At 42.6% G+C, this 24,677-nt stretch overlaps 1 non-coding gene and 2 pseudogenes across 1 annotated transcript; all 3 read right to left on the reverse strand.

Annotated features, from left to right (window-relative positions):
- Window positions 1-325: 325 nt before the first annotated feature.
- Window positions 326-6,806, reverse strand: LOC120441333 (annotated as a pseudogene).
- An 8,660-nt stretch (window positions 6,807-15,466) lies between these two features.
- On the reverse strand, window positions 15,467-15,539 carry trnaa-agc. Its single transcript has one exon. It is a non-coding gene; the product is annotated as a tRNA-Ala (tRNA).
- Window positions 15,540-18,242: 2,703 nt separating this feature from the next.
- Window positions 18,243-22,779, reverse strand: LOC120441334 (annotated as a pseudogene).
- Window positions 22,780-24,677: the final 1,898 nt, after the last annotated feature.

Consider the following 24,677-nt stretch of genomic DNA (forward strand, 5'->3'; position numbering starts at 1 on the left):
TCCGACCATACATACATTACACAGCATCACATGGGGAAGACAGGTCAGAGAGGTATAACAATGGAAAATGCACAACATGAGGAAAGACGAGGAGAAAAAATAACTCCCCCCAGACTGAGCTCCAACAGGGAGATCAGTTTGAGAACAGAAAAAAACACCTCATCACATAGCACATGAATCATCACATCTCACAACACAGAAGACATAAGCTTCGAAGGCGTTTGGAGGGGGTGGGGGTGAGTGCAGGTCTGAGTCAGTGTACATGCGTATGTGCGCGTGTGAGTGTGTTCCGTGTTCAACCGAGAGAAAGTGTCCCTTCACCCGGTTAGGCAAAAGTCAGGAGTCTTCGGTCGACGCGGGTGGCCTTGAAAGAGGAGGGAGAAAGACACAACACAGTCTTGTTATCTAAGGGAAAATTGTTATTCTCGTCAGCTTTTGCCTTGAGCATCCAGCTGGCACCAGGGGGGTTGCATGAAATGAAGATGGTAGTTGTTTTGGTTACTGCGAACAAACTGCTTCCAATTTTACAGTTGGTCTAATGTCCGTCACTGGTCACAGGTCTCTCGTTGGAGAGCTGTGAGCCTCTCCACGATGTTATCCATCCATACCGAGATGTTATCCAGTTTGCTCATAGAGCATGAGTGTTCACGACAGCCGTGAGCCTCTCCGAGATGTTGTCAGATGTTGTCAGTCGGTCTCAGTACTCACAGCAGCCGCAAGCTTCTCCAAGATGTCATCCGTGCTGCATCTGATGAGCCCATTCTGAGAAGCCACAGCTTGCTCCATCATTCCAATCAACATAGCAGGCAGCCTTGTGGGGATTTGAACAGTGGTGGTGTTTTGTGGTGTTTCAGAGCTGCACATATGCAGTCCTGAGTACAGACACACCAGGGCTTTGCTTATGAACCTAGAACAAATATTGTAAAGGCCATGCCCAGAATATCAAGTCAACACAGCACTTGAAATGATCTGTTACTTAGAAAAATGAATAAACTGCAATTGAAAAGTCTGGCTCATTGTCTTGAAAGGCAGAGTGCTTGTTTTGAATGGACAACTGTTCCTTGTTGCCCAAACTGCCACACTGCAAACTGTTTTTTTATATCTTTTTCTTATCCAGGTAAGGAAATCCTATAACGTTTGTTCTCTTAAATTCAAGCCACAGAGATGTGGTGTTTAGAAACAATGCATCTCAAATGTTCTGATACTTCTGATGCATACGGGATCGCTACAGGCTTTCGAGAAGGCAGCTGTCCTTCTCTCCTGGATCGGCTGGAGCTTCCTTTAGGTGCCTTCCCAGCTTTGACAAAAGTCCAGCTGGAGCAACCACATTTACTCAGGGCATTCTTGATGTGATGTTCTTCTGCTTCTCTGGCCGCTGTGTCTGTGGGGATGGTGTTCGCTCTCTGTTGTAGCGTCCTGATGACAACCAGTTTATGCTCCATTGGATGATGAGAGTCAAACCTTAAATACTGATCCGTATGCGTAGGTTTACGGTACACATCAGCTTTTAGATGTCCCCCATTACTGATGGAAATGTCACAATCTAAGAAGGCTACCCTTCCACTTCAGTCAGTCTATCACCCTCTTCCTGTAACCATTTCCTGGGTCTTGTTTCAGGGGCTCATAAGTATTTTCGTCACTGAGCAGTGACGAAATGTTCTCATGATAGTCTTGCTGGTTTAGCAGAACTGTGCACCTACCTTTGTCTGCCTAAAGGATGATAATGTGATGGGAGTGCCTTCCTCTCCTCCATGCTGATGTTGGATGCTGGGGGCTTTGCGTTGCTGAGACAGACCGAAACGTCTGCCCGTAGTTGCTCTGCTTCCACGTCTGCAATATTGTTCTTTCAAATTGCTCTTTCTGTGGCTGTGATCAGTTCCACTAGCGGGATTTGTCTTGGCGTCACAGCAAAATTCAAACCTTTAGCAAGGATGTTTTTCTCTGTTTGGGTGAGCTGTCTGTCAGACAAATTCTTCACCCACTTGTCCACATCCTCGGTATGGCATCCTTCTCTCTTCTGACCACTGAGGACACTCTTTTTATTTTGCTGTGGTTTCCGACGCACAACAAGTCAAACTCTGTTGCTTGGTTTTAGACTTCTCGTGCTGTGCTAGACGATCCTTCTCGGTGAATTCAAACACCTTTTTAAGAGTATTGTCATCTAGAAGCATTGTAAGTCTCTGTCGGATCCACTCCTCTTCAGATTTTAACACGTCGATGGTAAAACTTGTTTGCCTCACCCGTTCATTAAGCAGCTTTTAGCAGACTTTTAGGAGTAATCCTGTCTTGTCGGCATCTGAGACTGAATCTCAGGTGGTTCCTGTAATCAGCCATCTTGCATGCTGTTTGCTCATACTGATGTACTGATCTACTTACCTGGATGATTGAGCATGCATCAAGACGTTATACTTAGAAAGTGTTAGTACATTTGTGAACACTACTCTTCAGTAGCGCTGAATGCTGAAAGAAGCAGTTGCCATCTTTCTGATATTATTTTAGGATGAGCAGGGATGTATTTCAGTTTTTGTGAGACATTAAAGAGAGAAGACCTGTTAGAAAGTCTTTTCAGAGTGATTGGATCAATCTTTTCAACCTGCAAAATCAAACTTTTCTGATTTGTTTGTGCTGATAGTGTTAGTGCAGCTGTCCCTTTAATAGTTCTGATACCTGGTGACATCACAGGAAGTAATAAGGTTTAGTGAAGTTTGCACATGGCCAAGGAGACTGCCATGAATCCACATGCATCTGCCCTCAATCCTTCGTCTTTTTGAGCATCGTCTGTATGTATATTGTTTATTTGATACTTATCTGTAGTTCTGTGGTTGTATTTTATGACAGGAGGGAAGTTTAATGTGTAACTTTGATACGTTGTTGAAGCCACATGTTTAGAGCATGGCTATGCTTATTCTTGCAGCTAAAGTGCTACGATATGTTGATTTAGATTATTGTAGATTGCAGGTACAGTGTATATGTAAGATTTAAAGAATATACTTTGTAATTGTAATATTGTTATGTTTGTTTCAGTTTCACACTTTCTACGTCATTAAACCTGTGGACAAAGAGTAATGGTCTTCAGAGTCTTGATGGAAGAAAAGTGTTGAACCTTGCTGCCGGTCCCTCTTCTGTGCAGTGTGAAGAGGGAAAGACAGTACAGTGAAAAGACGATGAGTTACAGACAAGGTAATACAGTGCATGTGACAACAGCTACTGCTATCACGCTACATAGCCTCTACTTGCCTACACTATGGATTCAAAGCCATCGTCAGTGAAGACACGGTCTTATGCTTCTATGTCAACCACACGTTCTCATGGATCAGCTACCAGCGCTGCAGCTGCAAAAGCTAGGGCTAATGCTGAAGCAGCAAAGGCACGTTTAGCGTTTGCAGAGCAAGAAATGAAGTTAAAAATGGAAAAGGCTCTTATATAGAAATCTATAGAAATATCCAAAAGTTGAATCTGTTCATCTGGACGTAGCGTTTTGTGGGAGAAACGTTTCGTCACTCATCCAAGTGACTTCTTCAGTCTCAGCTGACTGCAGGTTTCCCCAAACCTTATAAACAGCACATTTGCATAATGACTGAAACCAGCCCACTGAAGGAACAATGGGTTGTGAGGTCAGTTCCTTAATCATAATTATGCAAATTCCCATGACCATTGATCAACAATCACTGACCAAAACCCACTGATCAAAGAACACTGATCAATGGCCATGAGTCCCATTCACAGAGAGTTGGCGAATGGCTGCAATCACAGCATTGTAAGATGGCGAAAGATGTACCCTTAGGCCCCCTCCTCGATTCAGAGATGGTCTTTCCCTCTTCACGTAAATGGCCTCCTTGACTCCGCACTCAAACCAGCGTTCCTCCCTGTGCAGGATGTGTACATCCTCATCATTGAAGGAGTGTCCACTGGCCTGTAGGTGTAAATAAACTGCAGAGTCCTGGCCTGATGAGGTTGCTCTTCTGTGTTGTGCCATCCGCTTCGCTAGGGGTTGTTTGGTTTCCCCGATGTATAAATCCTGGCAATCCTCCTGGCACTTAACAGCGTACACTATGTTACTCTGTTTGTGTCGGGGGACCCGATCCTTGGGGTGGACCAGTTTTTGGCGCAGCGTATTTTGGGGTTTAAAAGCCACAGAGACCCGGTGTTTAGAAAAAATGCGTCTCAACTGCTCTGATACTCCTGACACATACGGGATCACTACAGGTTTTCGCCTGGGCAGCGGTTGTCCTTCTCTCCTGGATCGGCTGGAGCTTTCTTTAGGTGCCTTTCCCGCTTTGACGAAAGTCCAGCTGGGATAACCACATTTACTCAGGGCCTTCTTGATGTGCTGTCTGATAGGTTTGTAGCTTGAACCTATTCGCTGGAACGTTGAAGGCAATGTGATTACACAGCAAGCAAGACTCGAGTAGGCAACATTCTTTATGTTTCACGTGCACGGGAGAGAACTGGACAGGCGCCGTTCCTTCGCTTGACCCCAGTTGCTCTCGTCCGCTCTTCTGTAACACTGCTCTTTTATTGTGGTTCCATGAATATGCATAGGTTCATTAACATATGACCTCTTATATAGGTATACATGTGAACAAAGAATACCTTGTGTGTGTGTGTCTGTGTGCGTGTGTGTATGTGTGTATCTGTGTGTGGGGGTCAAACTGTGACCCCAGGAAGACTCCCCAGAGCCGTCCATCTAAACAAAAGGCACTTAGACTAAAACAGACATAGATACGTTTATCCTACCATAAACCAATAAGACAAGGTACGACCTCTCCCATGCTCCTAAAATGTGGGTGTGAAAGTCAGAGAGCCCTGGAATGCACACAAAGCTTGCAGATTATTAAGGATCAAACCTCTACCAATCTACACCTACTTATATACTTCTAAGCATATATGAGTAAATATCTCTAAGCATAAATGGCAATAAACAATACAAATCTAACACTGTCCTTCTGCCTCCCTGGCCGCTGTGTCAGTGGGGATGGTGTTCGCCTTGTGTTGTAGCGTCCTGATGACACCCAGTTTGTGCTCCAGTGGATGATGAGAGTCAAACCTTAGATACTGATCCGTATGTGTAGGTTTACGGTACACGTCAGCCTTTAGATGTTCCCATTACTGATGGAAATCTCACAGTCTAAGAAGGCTAACCTGCCACTTTTCATATGGATATGAAAATATCCATATGAAAAGGTGAATTTGATGTGTCGGTCCACCGAGTTAATGTGATCCGTGAAATGTAGTACGTCCTGAGATTTGATTTTCACCCAGGTGTCATCCACATATCTGAACCAATGGCTTGGTGGTGTTCCAGGGTAGGATAGCAAAGCCCTCTTTTCCACTTCTTCCATGTACAAATTGGCCACGATGGGTGAAACTGGGGAGCCCATGGCACACCCATGTTTCTGCCTGTAGAACTGACCCTTGTATGTGAAGTAGGTGGAATGAAGACACAGTTCCAAAAGCAAACACACTTGGTCGATGCTGAGGGTGGTCCTGTTGCTGAGGTTGGTGTCATCCTGTAATCTCTTACGGACTACCTCCAACGCTTTCGTGACTGGGATGCAAGTGAAGAGAGATGTAACGTAAAGACGAGACCATGGTTTCATCTGCCTCCATAATGACATCTCTCACCTTCTCAACAAAATCCAGGGTGTTCTGGATGTGGTGTTCAGAGCTGCCCACCAGCGGGTTGAGGATCGAAGCCAGAAACTTGGAGATGTTATAGGTGACCGAGTTGATCATGCAGACAATAGGTCTTAAAGGTGCACCCTGCTTATGTATTTTCGGTAAACCATACAGACTTGGTGTAGACTCCCCTGGGTACAGCCTGTGGTATGAGGTCCGGTCAATAGCCTTGTCTTGTTCCAACCGCTTCAGACAGTCTATCACCCTCTTCCTGTAGCCACTTCCTGGATCTCGTTTCAGGGGCTCATAAGTATTTTCATCACTGAGTAGTGACAAAATCTTCTCATGATAGTCTTTCTGGTTAAGCAATACTGTGCACCTACCCTTGTCTGCCGGAAGGATGATAATGTTGTTGTCATCACTAAGTGAAGTGAGTGCCTTCCTCTCCTCCATGGTGATGTTGGATGCTGGGGGCTTTGCATTGCTGAGACAGGCCGAAACTTTCGTCCGTAGTTGCTCTGCTTCCACTTCTGCAATATTGTTGTTGCGAATTGCTGTTTCTGTGGCTGTGATCAGCTCCACTAGCGGAATTTGTCTCGGTGTGACGGCAAAATTCAACCCTTTAGCAAGGATGTTTTTCTCTGTTTGGGTAAGCTGTCTGTCAGACAAATTCTTCACCCACTTGTCCACATCCTCCGTGTCGCATCCTTGTCTCTTCTGGCCACTGAGGACACTCTCCGTATTTTGCGGTGGTTTCCGACGTACAACCAGTAAGTCAAACTTCCTTTGTTGCCTGGTCTTAGACTTCTTCTGCTGTGCTAGACGAGCCTTCTCAGTGAAGTCAAAGACCTTTTTAAGAGTATTCTCATCTAAAAGCATTGTCAGTCTCCGTCGGATCCGCTCCTCTTGAGATTTAAGCATGTCGATGGTAAAATTTGTCTGCCTCACCCGTTCATTAAGCAACTGATGCTGTGCCTTCTGGAGGATTTTTGTTGCCCGGAAGCCTTTAACTGAAGAGCTCATTTGCAGACTCTTAGGAGTAATCCTGTTTTGTCGGCATCTGAGGCTGAATCTCAGGTGGTTCCTGTAGTCCGCCATCTTACGTGCTGTTTGCTCATACTGACGTACAAGCTTTAGGCAGTCCTTGCCAAAGTGGGTTAAAACGTCTTGATGCATTCTCAATCATCCAGGAAAGTAAATCTCCAAAAGTTGAATCTGTTCATCTGGACAGATTCTTGGATGAGTGACGAAACGTTTCTCCCACAAAATGCTACGTCCAGATGAACAGATTCAACTTTTGGAGATTTACTTTCCTGGATGATTGAGAATGCATCAAGACCTTCTATAGAAATGCTGACCACAGAAAAGGAAACTGCTGCAGCTGTAGCGAAGGCAGAAGATTTAGAGGCAGCAGTTGGCGTTAGTGAAGGAAAACACAGTTGTAAACTTCCTCTCATTGCAACATCAGTCGACTCTGCTGAGCGTACAAACGAGTATGTGGAGAAACAAGCTGAAGTATCAAGAGACATCCAGATGGCATCACAGGAGGATTTACCCTTGCAGGACGAGACACAGCAGCCGCTTCCTGAGGCACCTTTGCATAATACGGTGTGCATGCCACGTCTCAATTCGCTGAGTGATGGTCCCCCCGACGCTGCTATTACTGTCTTTGATACTCCACTGCATCCTCCATGTAAACAAAATAGCCTTAACCCCTTTGTCACATCAGATGTAAATCGCAACTCAGCTCAACAGACAGAGCACCACTAAGGAGTACTCAAAGAAAATGATTATGAAGATTTTCTAAGGCCTTCATGCAGTGTAACTGCACATCAGCCACCCTGGAACACCAACAGCGCCATGGAAGCTCTTCCCCATCACCCATATGGTAACTCTCAGCGGCCTAGTTACTCCACTGATCCACATGTGACAGACTTTGTCAGATTTCTAGCACGACGTGAGCTCGTTACAAGTGGTCTACTACAATTTAACGATAGACCGGAAAACTACAGGGCCTGGCAACGTTCATTCCAGAATGCGGTGAGAGACTTGAATCTAACAAGTGATGAAGAAATGGATCTTCTTGTCAAATGGCTGGGAAGTGAATCAGCTGAGCATGCAAAGCGTATTAGGTCCATCCACATAAATCAACCAGCTAAAGGGCTGAGCATGATCTGGAACCGACTAGATGCTTCTTACGGTTCATCTGAAGCTATTGAGAAAGGTTTGTTCCAAAAACTGGATAGTTTCCCAAAATTGGCAATAAAGACTACTCCAAACTCCGGGACCTCAGTGATTTACTGATGGAACTAGATGCCGCCAAGGCCGAGGGAGATCTGCCTGGTCTTTTGTATCTTGATACCCCCAGAGGTGTAAATGCAATAGCCCAAAAATTACCATATGGTATACAAGAAAAATGGCTTTCTCATGGATCCAGTTACAAACAATCCCATTGTGTAACATTCCCCCCATTCTCAGTGTTCGTTTCCTTCATCTACCAGCAAGCACAGATGAGGAATGATCCAAGTTTCAACTTTGTTTCTTAAACCGAGATGTTTAAAATGGAAAAACCTCCTTGGAAAAACAGTAGACAAAGGGAGATTTTAGTCAACAAAACAGAAGTGTCACCTGCTGCTCACTCAGACAACAGAAACAAAAAGAACGTGGAGGATCCAGATAGGAGATGTCTGTTAGATTTGTATTGTTTATTGCCATTTATGCTTAGAAATATTTACTTATATATGCTTAGAAGTATATAATTGATTGTGTAGTGATAGGAGGTTTGATCCTTAATAGTCTGCAAGCTTTGTGTGCATTCCAGAGTTCTCTGACTTTCACACCCACATTTTAGGAGCATGGGAGAGGTCGTACCTTGTCTTATTGGTTTATGGTAGGATAAACGTATCTATATCTGTTTTAGGCTAAGTGCCTTTTGTTTAGATGGACGGCTCTGGGGAGTCTTCCTGGGGTCACAGTTTGACCCCCACACACAGATACACACATACACACACGCACACACACACACACACACACACACAAGGTATTCTTTGTTCACATGTATACCTATGTAAAGAGGTCATATGTTAATGACCTATGCATATTCATGTAACCACAATAAAAGAGCAGTGTTACGGGAGAGCGGACGAGAGCAACTGGGGTCAAGCGAAGGAACGGCGCCTGTCCAGTTCTCTCCCGTGCACGTGAAACATAAAGAACTTGCCTACTCGTGTCTTGCTTGCTGTGTAATTACATTGCCTTCAACGTTCCAGCGAATAGGTTCAAGCTACAAACCTATCAATGTCCTATACATAAGAAACCTCACACATTACAAAAGTGTCGTGCCTTTCGAGAGAAACACTTAGAAGAAAGAATGAACTTTCTCAGGGAGAATGGCATCTGTTTTAAGTGTTGCAAATCCTCAGCGCACACCGCGAGGGAATGCCAAAGTATCATCAAGTGCACTGAATGCAACAGCGATAGACACTCATCTGCTCTACATCCAGGTCAGGCACCGTGGGTTAAGAACATAAGCACGCCTTTGGAGCATGGCGGGGAGCCAGGACCCACACAAACTTCAGAAGTTACAGCTCAGTGTACCAAGATCTGTGGAGAGGACTGCACTGTTAAGAACTGCTCCAAGATCTGCCTAGCCAGAGTCTATCCCAAAGGAGAACGTGAAAAGGCCATAAAGGCCCATGTTATTATAGATGAGCAGAGTAATAGATCTTTGGCTCACTCAGATTTCTTTGAGAAGTTCGATTTGCAATGCCCTACTGCATCTTACACACTGAAGACATGCTCTGGTATGACTGAGAACATGGGGAGGATAGCTTCAGGCTTCTGTATAGAGTCAATGGATTGTAAAACAGTTCAGCTACTACCAAGCCTGTTGGAGTGTAATGAGATACCAGACAACAGAGCAGAGATTCCAACACCAAGTGCTGCTCTTCATCATGATCATCTGAAACCAGTTGCTCACCTTATTCCAGAGTTTGAACCTGATGTTCCCATTATGCTCTTACTTGGACGTGACGTCATTTGACTTCATAAGGTTCACAAATACATCAATGGCCCCCCTGATGCCCCCTATGCTCAGAAACTTGACTTGGGATGGGTGATTGTGGGCAATGTCTGTTTGGGACGTGTTCATAAGCCACGTAGTGTGAACACGTACTTCACCAATGCTCTTGAACAGTCTCGTCCTACTATTTTTGAACCATGTCCGAGTGTTCTCCAGGTTAAAGAGAGATACAGTCCCGAACATTCAAAGTGTGCCTATGATGTAGAAGATGATGGGCTAGGCTGCAGAGTGTTCCAGCTTACCCGAGAGGATAATAAACCAGCACCATCCTTTGAAGATCTTGCCTTCATGGCAATAATGAAACGAGAGCTCAAGAAGGATGCCGGTAATAGCTGGGTAGCTCCTTTGCCATTTAGGCAGCCAAGACAACACCTTCCTGATAACAGACAGCAAGCTCTTAACCGCTTCAGCTCCCTCAAACACAACTTAGCAAGGAAACCTGAGATGTCCCAACATTTCTTCTCATTCATGGGAAAAATATTTGAAAATAGTCATGCTGAAGTTGCTCCTCCTCTCGCTCCAAACCAGGAACGATGGTATTTACCCATTTTTGGAGTGTACTACCCAAAGAAGCCTGGCAACATCCGTGTTGTTTTTGACTCAAGTGCACAGCATGAGGAGGGAGTGTCTCTGAATGATGTTCTCTTGAAAGGACCTGACCTCAACAACCTACTCCTGGGAGTTCTGATGAGGTTTCGCAAGGATGCCATTGCAGTAACTGCAGACATCAAGCAGATGTTTCATTCCTTTCTTGTGAGAGAAGAAGATCGTAACTTCCTACGGTTCTTCTGGTTCAGAGACAACAGTCCAACACAGGATGTCATTGAGTACCGCATGACTGTACATGTGTTCGGTAATAGCCCTAGTCCAGTGGTTGCCATCTACTGCCTCAGGCAGTCCGCGATGGATGGAGAACCACATCATGACCCCGAGGTGAAACAGTTTGTTTGCCGTGACTTCTATGTCGATGATGCACTTAAATCTTTTTCAAGTGTAAAAAGTGCTGTCTGTCTGTTGAAGAAAACTCAGGATGTTCTGGCAAACTCCAACCTGAGGCTCCACAAAATCGCCTCTAACAGCAAAGAGGTGATGGAGGCTTTCCCACCTGAAGATCGCGCAAATGACTTGAAGGATTTGGATCTGAGCTCAGATATTCTACCTGTACAGCGCAGCTTGGGACTAAATTGGAACTTGGAGTCCGACATGTTCGTTTTTAAAGTCAACAAAGAAGAGAAGCCTTTCACACGCCGAGGCATCCTATCAGTGGTAAATAGCGTGTATGACCCCCTGGGATTTGTGGCTCCCGTGACCATTTAAGGGAAGCACATTCTAAGAGAGCTCACACAACAAAAATGTGACTGGGATTCTCAGCTCCCTGAAGGGATACAGGAACAATGGAAGTCTTGGCGGGATTCCATGAAAGACCTAAGTGGTGTGAAGATTCCAAGACCCTATACCAAAGCTTTTCTTTCAACAACAAAGACGAGAGAACTGTTTGTCTTTTCTGATGCGTCAACAATGGCTATTGCAGCAGTTGCCTATCTCAGGGTGGTGGACGAAGCAGGGAATACTCATACTGGCTTTGTTATGGGTAAGGTGAAGCTGGCACCCAGACCTGAACACACAATTCCCAGACTTGAGCTTTGTGCAGCTGTACTGGCAGTGGAGTTGGCAGATTTCATATCATCAGAGCTTGACATGCGCATCGATGCTATCACCTTCTACACTGATAGCAAAGTAGTGCTCGGATACATAAATAATGAGACAAGACGCTTTTATGTGTATGTCAGCAATCGACAGCGCATCAGAAGGTCCTCTCATCCTAAGCAGTGGAAGTATGTGTCTACAGGGGAAAATCCAGCAGACTGTGCGACAAGGTCTGTACCGGCTGCCTTTCTCTCAGATACCTCTTGGCTCACTGGACCTCCTTTTCTGACTGAGCCTATGCAAGATTGTCTAGAACCAGACTCCTTTGAGCTTGTGGATGCAAACATGGACGCTGAGATCCGCCCTCAAATCTCTACTTTGCAAACACAGGCTTCTCGCACACTGCTTGGGTCCCACCGTTTCTCCAAATTTTCTTCCTGGCAAGCTTTGAAACGTGCCATTGCTAATCTCCTTCACATTGTGAACAGCTTTCACACACGTAAGGTCAAAGGGACCATGCAATGCAAAGGGTGGCATTTCTGTCAGAAAGCAGGTACACCTGATCAACTCAGTTTATCAGAGCACGTTATTATTCAAACTGTGCAGGAAGAGGCATATGCTGAAGAGTTGGCCTGTCTCAAAAAGAATAAGGTGATCCCTCAAGGGAGTCCACTTAGGACCCTGGACCCCTTCATTGACGCACACAATGTCCTCAGAGTTGGTGGTCGGATAAGACATGGAGAGGTTCCTCATGAGGAAAAGAACCCTAAGATCATTCCTTGTAAGCACCATATTGCAACATTGCTGGTCAGACATTTCCATGAACAAACCCTGCACCAGGGACGCCACTTCACAGAGGGTGCCATCCGTGCAGCAGGCTACTGGATAATAGGTATGAAGAGATTGGTGAGCACTGTCATCCACCATTGTGTCACATGTCGAAAGCTCCGCGGCCTCCCTGAACAACAAAAGATGGCTGACCTGCCATCAGATTGCCTCTCTATGGAACCCCCATTTACCTACGTTGGACTGGACGTGTTTGGCCCGTGGAGTGTTGTTGCACGGCGTACAAGAGGTGGTCTCGCCCATAGTAAGAGATGGGCAGTTATATTCACTTGTATGGCCGTTAGAGCAGTCCACATAGAGGTCATAGACTCTCTGGACACCTCATGCTTCATCAATGCCCTCAGGAGGTTTCTAGCTATTCGAGGTCCTGTGAAACAAATACGTTCGGACAGAGGCACAAACTTCGTGGGTGCGTCAGCTGAACTAAAGATTCCATCCAATATTGACTCCACGTCTGTTGAGAAGTACCTAGCAGCAAAAGGCTGTGCATGGGTCTTTAACCCTCCACATGCGTCTCACATGGGTGGCGCATGGGAGAGGATGATAGGAATAGCCAAAAGAATCCTCGATTCAATGTTCCTGCAACTTGAGACATCAAACTTGACGCATGAGATCCTTACCACGCTGATGGCAGAAGTGGTAGCAATTATCAATGCCAGGCCTCTCATACCAGTATCTACTGATCCAAGTGACCCAGTTCTACTCACCCCAGCCACTCTCTTAACTCAGAAGATGGGTACGCCATCAGCTCCACCTGAAGACTCCAATGTCAAAGATATGTGTAAACAACAATGGCGTCAGGTGCAGCATCTGGCCCAGACTTTCTGGAGCAAATGGAGACGGCAGTATCTTTCTTCACTGCAGCCAAGAAGAAAGTGGCAGGACAGTCAACCCAATCTGGAGCCTGGGAGCATTGTACTTCTCAGAGATCAGCAGCTCAAGAGAAATGAATGGCCTCTTGGGGTAATCACCCAAGTCTTCCCTAGCCAGGACAATAAGGTCCACACAGCGGAGGTGAAGGTATCCAGGCAAGACGGGACAAAAGTATTTTTGAGACCTGTGTCGGAGCTCATTCTTCTGTTACATCCAGACAAAGACTGAACTGTTACTCTATATGTATATACATATATAACCATGTATAACTGTTCTGTATTGTATGTTAGTTGTGGCATTCTATCATGCCAGGCGGGGAGTGTGCTGATAGTGTTAGTGCAGCTGTCCCTTTAACAGTTCTGATACCTGGTGACATCACAGGAAGCAGGAAGTAATAAGGTTTAGTGAAGTTTGCACATGGCCAAGGAGACTGCCATGAATCCACATGCATCTGCCCTCAATCCTTCGTCTTTTGGAGCATCGTCTGTATGTATATTGTTTATTTGATACTTATCTGTAGTTCTGTGGTTGTATTTTATGACAGGAGGGAAGTTTAATGTGTAACTTTGATACGTTGTTGAAGCCACATGTTTAGAGCACGGCTATGCTTATTCTTGCAGCTAAAGTGATACGATATGTTGATTTAGATTATTGTAGATTGCAGGTACAGTGTGTGGGGATTGGAGAAATTATTTCCCTGCTATTGTTCATATTACCATAGCATTAATCACATAATCTCCAAGTAGGGATAGTCCATTTAAATGTTTAAACATATTGGCACCCAATTAAGCTTTTATTACAGGTCCAGGAAGAACCACTTTAAACTGTTGAGTTGAATTTATAACCCGAAATGCTTTTGAATCTATAATCTTAAAAGTTTATGGGCAGACTGCATTGTGAAAGAAAAGGCCTAATGCTGAGTATCCTCAAAATAAGACAGGAAACTGCATGCTTTGCAGAAGTGAAACTGAAAGCACAGTCTCAGTGCAAGTAATTCTGAGGAGCAGTTTGGATGATGTCATTATCATCTTTGATGCATTTGTATTTCTGATTAAGCTTTGATTAAGCTTTAAGTAGTTGTATTAGATTGAAACATTTGTTTTATACATTTTATATATCAGTCAAGATTATTACACACATACACACACACATAGTTTCAGTTGTGTACATGCTGGCCTTCTGTCTGGTGGAAAGGTTACAAGGTTTAGCCGATGAAGTGGAGGGTGAAATAAAGGACAGCACACACACCCACATACACACACAGTATTAGACTCATTTATATAGGTAAGAGTTTAATTATGTTTTGCTTGCGACTGCAAAACTGCCTGCATGAGTGACAGTTTGTGCAGAACGTGGACCTGATGTTCCAGAAGATAAGCCTGGGCAGGATGGTGACAGGAAGCACCTGGGTTCGTGCCGAAGACAATGTTCTTTTTTAAAACTGTGTTCAAAGTTAACTGAACGTTTGTGGTTTTGGAGTGACGTATGCTTTGTTTGAGTCTGCCTGGCAACAGGCAGACTGCCAACCCTATAAAGTCTTTGTTCTGACTATTGTAAGGTAGTTCGACGCTGAAATCTGCACAGTGTTCAGACTCCACATGTGTTCATTAAAATGCCGTCTAATTGCACCCGGCCGGATCTGTGGTTATTTCTGGATTCCTCTCTCAAAATTGAACCTTAACAAGTGTATATGTAAGATTTAAAGAATATACTTTGTAATTGTAATATTGTTATGTTTGTTTCAGTTTCACACTTTCTACGTCATTAAACCTGTGGACAAAGAGTAATGGTCTTCAGAGTCTTGATGGAAGAAAAGCGTTGAACCTTGCTGCCGGTCCCTCTTCTGTGCAGTGTGAAGAGGGAAAGACAGTACATTGTTGTTTAGAGATGCTATTTCCCCACTTTTAGAAGCTCAGACTCCTCCCAACCAAGATGTAACTCTTTTCATTTAGTCTTTATTGTGGCCCATGAAACAGTCGGTACCAACAGCATTTAAGGGCTAATGCAAATTGACATCAATGGAAGTGGAAAGTTCAGCAGGTGATGTACTAACAATGTGCTAATTTCTGAAGAGACACAGGCAGTTAAAAAGAAAAAGAAAAGAAGCAGGCAGTAAATCTAGTTTAGGGTAAGTCTTTGTTTAATAGTGACCATTTCACTCCTCCATTGTTTTAGGGTGATAAGTGCCAATGTAGGGAGTATAAGCGCCAATGTAGGGAGTATAAGCACAGTGCTGAGTCTAGACACATGGGGGGCATTGCATGTGGACCTTGAACTGGGACTGCTGCTCCTTCCAGTGTAACCTTACTTAACCAGGGGTAGCTGAACACAGAGCTTGAAGGAATTTGTTTACTGTGGAAGGGAAATGTTTTTGTGTTGATGCTTAAAGGAAAAGTCTTTTGGAGGATGCGGGCATCGATCCCGCTACCTCTCGCATGCTAAGCGAGCGCTCTACCATTTGAGCTAATCCCCCACGGATGCATCAGTTTGATCACACGAATGCTACTCTCTCCTTGAAATGCCTAAGGAAACAACTGACTGTGGCGTACTGAAAGGAGGAACTATCCCAGTATAATTTCCAGAAGCACGTGTGTCCGTTCTCTGCACTGCGCATCTGCAGCTCTACAACGCCACAGCATGTGTGATCAGTTAAAGGTCACTACAGTTGACTCGTCTTAGAGTACTGCACCTCTAGTTATTAAGTTAAGCATGTAAACAGGGTGACCCAAGGTCTCACAGTGGTTTGATCTGAAACCTCTGCTGATAATGACCCATGCCTTTTTTCAGTAAATGGTAAAAGTTACTACACCCCTCCCTGTTGTCATTTGCTGTGGTTTATGCTGTGGTATATGATTTATTTTTGGTGCAGCGTCAATACACAGTCCGAAAATATCTGTTCAATAAACCAAATTAATTTTACTTTCATCTCTGAAATACTCTATGTATTTGCTGGTGATTCACTTCAAAGTCCGACCTTTCTCACATATCCTCCAAAAGACTTTTCTTTTAGGCTTCGTCACAAAAACATACAAGTTTGCACAGTGAAATCCCTCTCATCACCTACCCAAACAGACATTGTCTTTTTACTTTACATGTTCAAGCATACAATGGTAGCCCAACATCACAGAACTCTCAAATGACATTAAACAGTGGCTGTCAACTGAGCGGACAATCATAATGAAGCAGTTCATTTTATTTTGTAGAGTCAAGCGGCTCGTGATATTCTTGGCCACCAGATGGCACCAAAAACGACGGTGCTAAAAAGCTTTAAGTAATGAACCCTTTTTCTATACAAGCTTCAGTGTTTCAGAAAACTTAATTTGGCCATCACGAGTAACCAACTACCTCATACACATAAAACTTAGAGTGTATTCAAAGTAAATAAAGTTTATTTATTTATTATACAAACTTTAAAGAGCTAATCCCCTGTGTCTCCTGCGGTAGCAAGATCACAATGCAATGACGTGTGCCACTGAAAATATATGAAGACATATGAGTTATTATTTGTCAGACTATATCAATTGCCCATTGATGATGGCTAAAGATTACATTGCTGTTTTCTGTGAAGGATATATTCCTGAGTCTCGTGACGTACTAATGAAAGCCCAGTAACAGTAAGGTCTGGTAGGGGTAGCTAGTCACAGGGATTTAAGGGATTTGTTCACTCTGCAAATTAAATGTTTTCATGATGAGGTTTAAAGTGAAACACCCGTTTGGAGGATGCGGGCGTCGATCCCGCTACCTCTCGCATGCAAAGCGAGCTCTACCATTTGAGCTAATCCCCATGTGGTTGCAACGTACACATGTCACATGATCTGTGGTGTTTCAGAGCTGCACATATGCAGTCCTGAGTACAGACACACCAGGGCTTTGCTTATGAACCTAGAACTGGGATTGCTCCTCTTTCCAAAAAGTAGTTTAATGACATTTAGCTTCTAGTAGGGGTACTTGGTCACATGAACGTTTCAAATATTGTAAAGGCCATGCCCAGAATATCAAGTCAACACAGCACTTGAAATGATCTGTTACTTAGAAAAATGAATAAACTGCAATTGAAAAGTCTGGCTCATTGTCTTGAAAAGGCAGAGTGCTTGTTTTGAATGGACAACTGTTCCTTGTTGCCCAAACTGCCACACTGCAAATTGGTTTTTGTATATTTTTTCTTATCCAGGTAAGGAAATCCTAAAACATTTGTTCTCTTAAATTCTCTATAAGTAATTCTCTATATGATTACTTTGATTTCAGTTATCCAAAACTCCCTATACAGAATATCCAGTGAATGCAGCATTTGAAACGAACTTATACTTAGAAATCCCAAAAGTTGATTCTGTTCATCTGGACGTAACGTTTTCAGTGGAGAAATGTTTCGTCACTCATCCAAGTGACTTCTTCAGTCTCAGCTGACTGCAGGTTCCCCCAATCTTATAAACAGTACATTTGCATAATGAATGAAACTAGCACCACTGAACGAACAATGAGCTGGGAGGTCATTTCCTTAAACATGAGTATGCAGATCCTCATGACCACTGATCAATGGCCACTGATCAATGACCATGAGTACATTCACAGAGAGTTGGGGAATGGCTGCAATCACAGCATGGTAAGATGGCGAAAGATGTACCCTTAGGCCCCCTCTTCGATTCAGAGATGATCTTTTCCTTTTCACGTAAATGGCCTCCTTGACTCCTCGCTCAAACCAGCGTTCCTCCCTGTCCAGGATGTGTACATCCTCATCATTAAAAGAGTGTCCACTGGCCTGTAGGTGTAAATAGACTGCGGAGTCCTGGCCTGACGAGGCAGCTCTTCTGTGTTGTGCCATCCGATTCGCCAGAGGTTGTTTGGTTTCCCCGATGTATAAATCTGGCAATCCTCATGGCACTTAACAGCGTGCAATATATTACTCTGTTTGTGTTGGGGCCCCGGTCCTTGGGGTGGACCAATTTTTGGCGCAGTGTGATTTGGGGTTTAAAAGCCACAGAGATGCTATGTTTATAAAAAATACGTCTCAAATGTTCTGATACTTCTGATGCATATGGGATCACTACAGGTTTTCAAGAAGACAGCTGTCCTTCTCTCCTGGATCGGCTGGAGCTTTCTTTAGGTGCCTTCCCAGCTTTGACAAAAGTCCAGCTGGGGTAACCAGATTTACTCAGGGCCTTCTTGATGTGATGTTCTTCTGCTTCTCTGGCCGCTGTGTCTGTGGGGATGGTGTTCGCTCTCTGTTGTAGCGTCCTGATGACAACCAGTTTACGCTCCATTGGATGATGATAGTCAAACCGTAAATACTGATCCGTATGCGTAGGTTTACGGTACACATCAGCTTTTAGATGTCCCCCATTACTGATGGAAATGTCACAATCTAAGAAGGCTACCCTTCCACTTCAGACAGTCTATCACCCTCTTCCTGTAACCATTTCCTGGGTCCTAGGGCTCATAAGTATTTTCGTCACTGAGCAGTGTCAAAGTGTTCTCATGATGGTCTTGCTGGTTTAGCAAAACTGTGCACCTACCTTTGTCTGCCTGAAGGACGATAATGTTGTTGTCATTACTAAGTGATGTGAGTGCCTTCCTCTCCTCCATGCTGATGTTGGATGCTGGGGGCTTTGCTTTGCTGAGACAGGCCGAAACGTCCGTCCGTAATTGCTCTGCTTTCACGTCTGCAATGTTGTTCTTTCAAATTGCTCTTTCTGTGGCTGTGATCAGTTCCACTAGCGGGATTTGTCTTGGCGTCACAGCAAAATTCAAACCTTTAGCAAGGATGTTTTTCTCTGTTTGGGTGAGCTGTCTGTTAGACAAATTCTTCACCCACTTGTCCACATCCTCGGTATGGCATCCTTCTCTCTTCTGGCCACTGAGGACACTCTTTGTATTTTGCTGTAGTTTCCGACGTACAACAAGTAATTCAAACTTCCTTTGTTGCCGGTTTTTAGACTTCTCGTGCTGTGCTAGACGATCCTTCTCGGTGAATTCAAACACCTTTTTAAGAGTATTGTCATCTAGAAGCATTGTAAGTCTCTGTCGGATCCACTCCTCTTCAGATTTTAACACGTCGATGGTAAAACTTGTTTGCCTCACCCGTTCATTAAGCAGCTTTTAGCAGACTTTTAGGAGTAATCCTGTCTTGTCGGCATCTGAGGCTGAATCTCAGGTGGTTCCTGTAATCAGCCATCTTGCATGCTGTTTGCTCATACTGACGTACTGATCTACTTACCTGGATGATTGAGCGTGCATCAAGATGTTATACTTAGAAAGTGTTAGTACATTTGTGAACGCTACTCTTCAGTAGCGCTGGATGCTAAAAGAAGCAGTTGCCATCTTTCTGATGGTAAATGGCCTGCATTTGTATAGCGCTTTACTCAGTCCCTGAAGGACCCCAAAGCGCTTTACACTACATTCAGTCATTCACCCATTCACACACACATTCACACACTGGGAATGGCAAGCTACATTGTAGCCACAGCTGCCCTGGGGCGCACTGACAGAGGCGAGGCTGCCGGACACTGGCGCCACCGGGCCCTCTGACCACCACCAGTGAAGGTGAACCACATTGAAGTTCACCTGTTTAAACAAATCTACATTTTATTATTTCAGCAGTACATATGCAGCATTTTAGTGGCACATATAAACAGTACACAAAGTAAAAAGCTCTGTGAGTTTTCAGGTGAAATCCTTTTTTAATTCCTAAGCTCTTCTATCTGTTATGAGCTGCACAGTGTTATAAAAGATACACAGAACACAGCCAAGACACAACATACCTACATCCGTGATTTTCTAGCTTTTTGAACCAAAGAAAAAGAAATCATAACAGAACAATCAGATCCTTTCACTATATGGGGTTAAGTGTTTTTTAAATTTATTTTGTCACCAATCTGCAGCTCTTTTTATTTAGAAATGTCCAAAGAAATTAAGTCTGCTGAAAAATACAGAGAATATGATCTGTAAAAATCAACATGCTTTTTTTTTCAGTTCAGTCTTACATTCACTGACTTTAAAAAAATTGCAATTTTTGTCCCTTTACTTCTTGTATGTTAAGTTGGAAATGAAATGGCACAAAATCCAATTTGAATTTGAGCTGGAAAGAAAAGCTGAAGAAACTGCCACTCGGATGCTATGAAGATATACTGTAACTTTAATTAAAAACATGTTAAAATTACAAATAAAAACACATGTATAAATATTGTAGTATACTACAAACTGCCCTTTATTTTCTAAAAAACTAATGCCAGTACAAAATGATTTACTTAAAAAAATTCAACCTTCTTTTGCTTGTTTTTATGGTTAACTTAACATATCGGTTTTTAAAAGGAGATGACAAACAAACAGAGAGAAAAAATATGGAAGGAGTCAAGGGTGTTATCTTTGGCTGTTGTTTTATAAAGAAAGTAATAACTCTGGAGCCAAAGTGCTGAATCTGATGCCTCTAGAAGATAAATGAGAGACATCAGGCCCAAGCTCAGAGGCCTGGCCGCCACACAGTCGTCTGAAAGCTACAGATGTTGCTGTGCACAAAAAGTGTGCAGCTGTGTATTTACTTTCATTTATGGACCTGTGAATGGGATGGAAATTATACAACTAAAATTCTGATTGGTTCCATTAATCTGTGGATAAATATATAACTAGAAATGTAACCATTTTGCATTTCAAATTTCTAACACTCTAAATCGGTTTATTAACTTTACTATGTCAAATTTGATTGGATCCTGTTTTAACTGCAAATTATTGTTGCTATAGGCATTTCCCCACTTTGGCAACTTTCTTTAGCAAATTTAATTTAATATATTTGTGAAATGTGAAGGATTACATAAGGTGGAGTCAGAAAAACAGCTCAGCGAGGCCATTTTTCATGCGTGATGAGGGTGTTGAGGAGGTTCAGTGTCATGGTGAGCTGCAGCATTTCACATTTCATTTGCTTTATCGCTTCCTGTGCTCCGAAAAGAATTTCCACATATCCTTCTGCCTGATGTCTAAGAAGAATTTGAATGAGAATGAAATAATCTGCTGTAAAATTCAGCCAGGAGTTTACTCTTCAACGCACAACTATTTATGGAGATTTCTACAATAAAAAAATATCTCCATTATATGATATCGATGCAGGCAGTGTTTTTGTGTGGGAGTGGCTTAGGGCTGCAATCACAGACTGGATTCAGTGACATAGCCTGAAAAAGTGAAACAGTCTCAAACCTGCATTCCTTTTAATGGCCAGCAGGGGGTGAAAATATAAGTCTACAAGCCTATTTGCAGATCTTTAACCTCAGTGAACACTTTTTACCAGATTCACGGCTTCAGAGTATTTTTTTTTAATATAGTACAATCTTTATTTTCTAAATTGTAGTTTCATTGAGGATAAAATAGTAAAGCAGGGCCTGCCTTTGGATGTGGCTTCTTTCTTCAGCATTGAGTTTCTCAGACAGATCCTCCCATGCTTTTCATGACTAGTTTCAAAAACACAAAACAGTAATGCCACTGGCCACAATGCTCACTTTTATATACAATCCAATGGTCTACTTTCCAGATTAAATTTATACAAATTTAGATTTTATGCAGAGTAAATAGAAAGTCAAAGATGCAAAGTGATGCAAATACAATATTTCAAATATTTTAAGAACAGGTAAAAAAAAACAAAAACCCATCATGCTTGGCAGTAAAGCCTGTGTGCAGTACAAACTTACTGCTGCTTGTACAGACCTGCAGCTGAAAGATTTACCTTTGCTTTAATGTGAAAACAACAACAAAAGAAGATGTCAGTTATTGGTTGTAACTGTATTTGTGAAAGATACAAAAGGCAAAACTTTGGTCTGAACACTGTATTGTTGAAACATTTATTGGCATTAGTGATTTATCTAATGATTATTTGTTGTTGTTTCTTCTATAAAATATTAAAAAATACAAAATCCTGTCACACAGAAAGTTTAAGAAGATAATGTGAAGAGTTTTTGTTAATGTACTGATTAGCTGACAAACTATTTGACCTCTAATGTGTTATATATCATTAAATAGAATGAGCAACAATACAGATGTTTAATCGTTGTTGCATATATTAAAGTGATTATGAAAAAAAGCCCAGCAGCCCAGAGTTTGCATTGCCTTTCACTATTATGCAGACACAATGGAGGTATGTAATGTAATGCAGATGTCACATGTGATGATTTAATGTGATCAGCTAGCCAAAGAACACTGATACTGTATGCAGATGTAATCGATGACAGAAGGTATTATGTGGTGCATTCACAAGATTATGAGAAAACTTGACCTCTGACCTTGATCTTGAAGTCAAAGTAACTGTAATTAGAATTTGTGGAAAAATTTTTGTAGACACACCCACAGCATCAAGTTCGACACCATACATCAACTCATTCACAAATTATCACATTCACAATCTCGGCCCTCAAGTTTGTGAATGTGATAACTTGTGAATGTGATGATACACACAGCATCAGTTTGAAAATTAAAGTAACTTTAAAAGTGGCTGCATGACAAAGGATGACATGTGCCGTTCCTACAATGACAGGTTTTGAGTGGCAGGAAGGATGAAGACTCCCAGTTTGTAATTTCCCTTGTTTCCACCCACTCATTGCCAAATCTTTATTTTCTCCTGCTTTCATCCATGTCATTAAAATTTGTCATCTTTAATTTTCTTGGTGTTTAAATGTTGTTTTATCTCATTTGTTCACCTTTTTCTTATTTTCTGCCTTGTCCAATCCCTGTGTTCTCATGTTATTCTCTTTGTTAATTTGTTTTCGTTTGGGTCTTTTTAAATGTTGCTTTTGTTTTGTTATAATTTTTTTTCACATGCATCTAGTTCTTGTTTCCTCTTCGTATTTCTCATGTTTTTGAGATTTTCTTGTTGTATTTTGTTTTTTGTTTCATGCTGGTCTTCTGTGCATTTTTTCCTCATTGTGTTTCCCCTCACAGAACCAAAACTGATTTCTAAAGAAATACAATTTAAGTATCAGCTTGAACACGAGCCTTTCATCATTTTAAGAAAACTTAACCTGTTACATTGACCTTGAGGTCGTTTGAGATTACTGAAATTTAAAATCACCTGAGATTGTTAATAGATAAACACGGTATCAGTTCCTACATCACCTCATTCACAAACTTGTTTGTCTATGCCACCATTATCAGCCTTTTAGGACTGAGCAGCTTTCATATTTAACATTTAATAAGTTGAGTTTGTATTATCATCACAATAATGAGTAGGGCATAAATGTTTTATAAACAATGTGTCCTGTTTCACTTACATTTCACTCTGTTTGCCACTTTATATGGATTAACATGGAATAACCTCATGGAAAAGGTATATTGTTTTATTTCATGTTTATTTATTTTAAAATGAAAGCAAAGATAACATGCAGAGGTCTTCCTCCAGCGAGCTCCAAGTCAAGGTGAAAAAGTTAAGTCCACTGGTGATGAAAGCGTCATGAAATCTGGAGGGAACCTCGAGGTTTCCACGCTGGCTGTGACGGACACTTAGAAGCGGGTGAGATGGATATCAGAGTGCAGGAGCCCAGGAAGAGATCCAAGACCTGAAACACAAAGACATTGGAAAGAAAGCGTTGTGAAATCTGGAGGGAACCTACAGGTTTCCACGCCAGCTGTGATGGATGCTTACAAGCGGGTGAGATGAATATCAGAGTGCAGGAGCGCAGGAACAGATTCAAGACCTGAAACATAAGGAGATTGGAAAGAAAGCGTGAAATCTGGAGGGAACCTACAGGTTTCCACGCCAGCTGTGATGGATGCTTACAAGCGGGTGAGATGGATAACAGAGTGCAGGAGCCCAGGAACAGGTCCAAGACCTGAAACATAAGGAGATTGGAAAGAAAGCGTGAAATCTGGAGGGAACCTACAGGTTTCCACGCCTGCTGTGATGGATGCTTACAAGCGGGTGAGATGGATAACAGAGTGCAGGAGCCCAGGAACAGATCCAAGACCTGAAACACAAGGAGATTGTGTAGCCCAGTGGCAAACAGATGCAATTAGAGACTGTTTATTGTAATTATTATTAAAGGTGTTTTATTCTTTTCAGTTAAAAACACTCAAATTGGAGAGAGACTCTAAAGGAAAAATCCAAATTATTTTGTATGGAATTGCATTATTTGTGTTATTTATTTATTTTTGTTTCTTAAAGGTTATTTTTTGACCTGGATACAAATGCAGTTCATCCAATGGGATTGTTTGTCCCGCCTTGTGTTTTCATGTTTGGTTGCGCTGCTAAGGCTGCTTAGACCACACGCGCCATAGCTGTACCTGTGGGGAAAACGTGGTAGCTGTTGGTGTCTGCTTGATTAGCCGCCAGATTTGGATAGCCGAAGCTAGTTTTATGAATACGAAGTGCTTTGCACTGGTGAGTAACGAAACTGTTATAGCCGCTGATCGGCATCCTGAAATGTTAACGTTGTTCGCTTCAAAAACGAACGCTAATGGTGACGGTACTATGCAAGTAGCTAGCGGGCACTAGCTAAACGCACACTCCCGTTGTTAAGTGTTAAAAACATATTAGCTGTTGTTAGGTTAAAGAAAAACTGTATGTCTATCTGTTGAATTGAAATGTTTTATTGTGTTACTTTTATTCATCACTGTTGTTACTTGACAGTGAGCAGAGTATATT

This window comes from Oreochromis aureus, linkage group 2 (genome assembly GCF_013358895.1).
Source record: "Oreochromis aureus strain Israel breed Guangdong linkage group 2, ZZ_aureus, whole genome shotgun sequence".
Classification (NCBI taxonomy): Eukaryota; Metazoa; Chordata; class Actinopteri; order Cichliformes; family Cichlidae; genus Oreochromis; species Oreochromis aureus.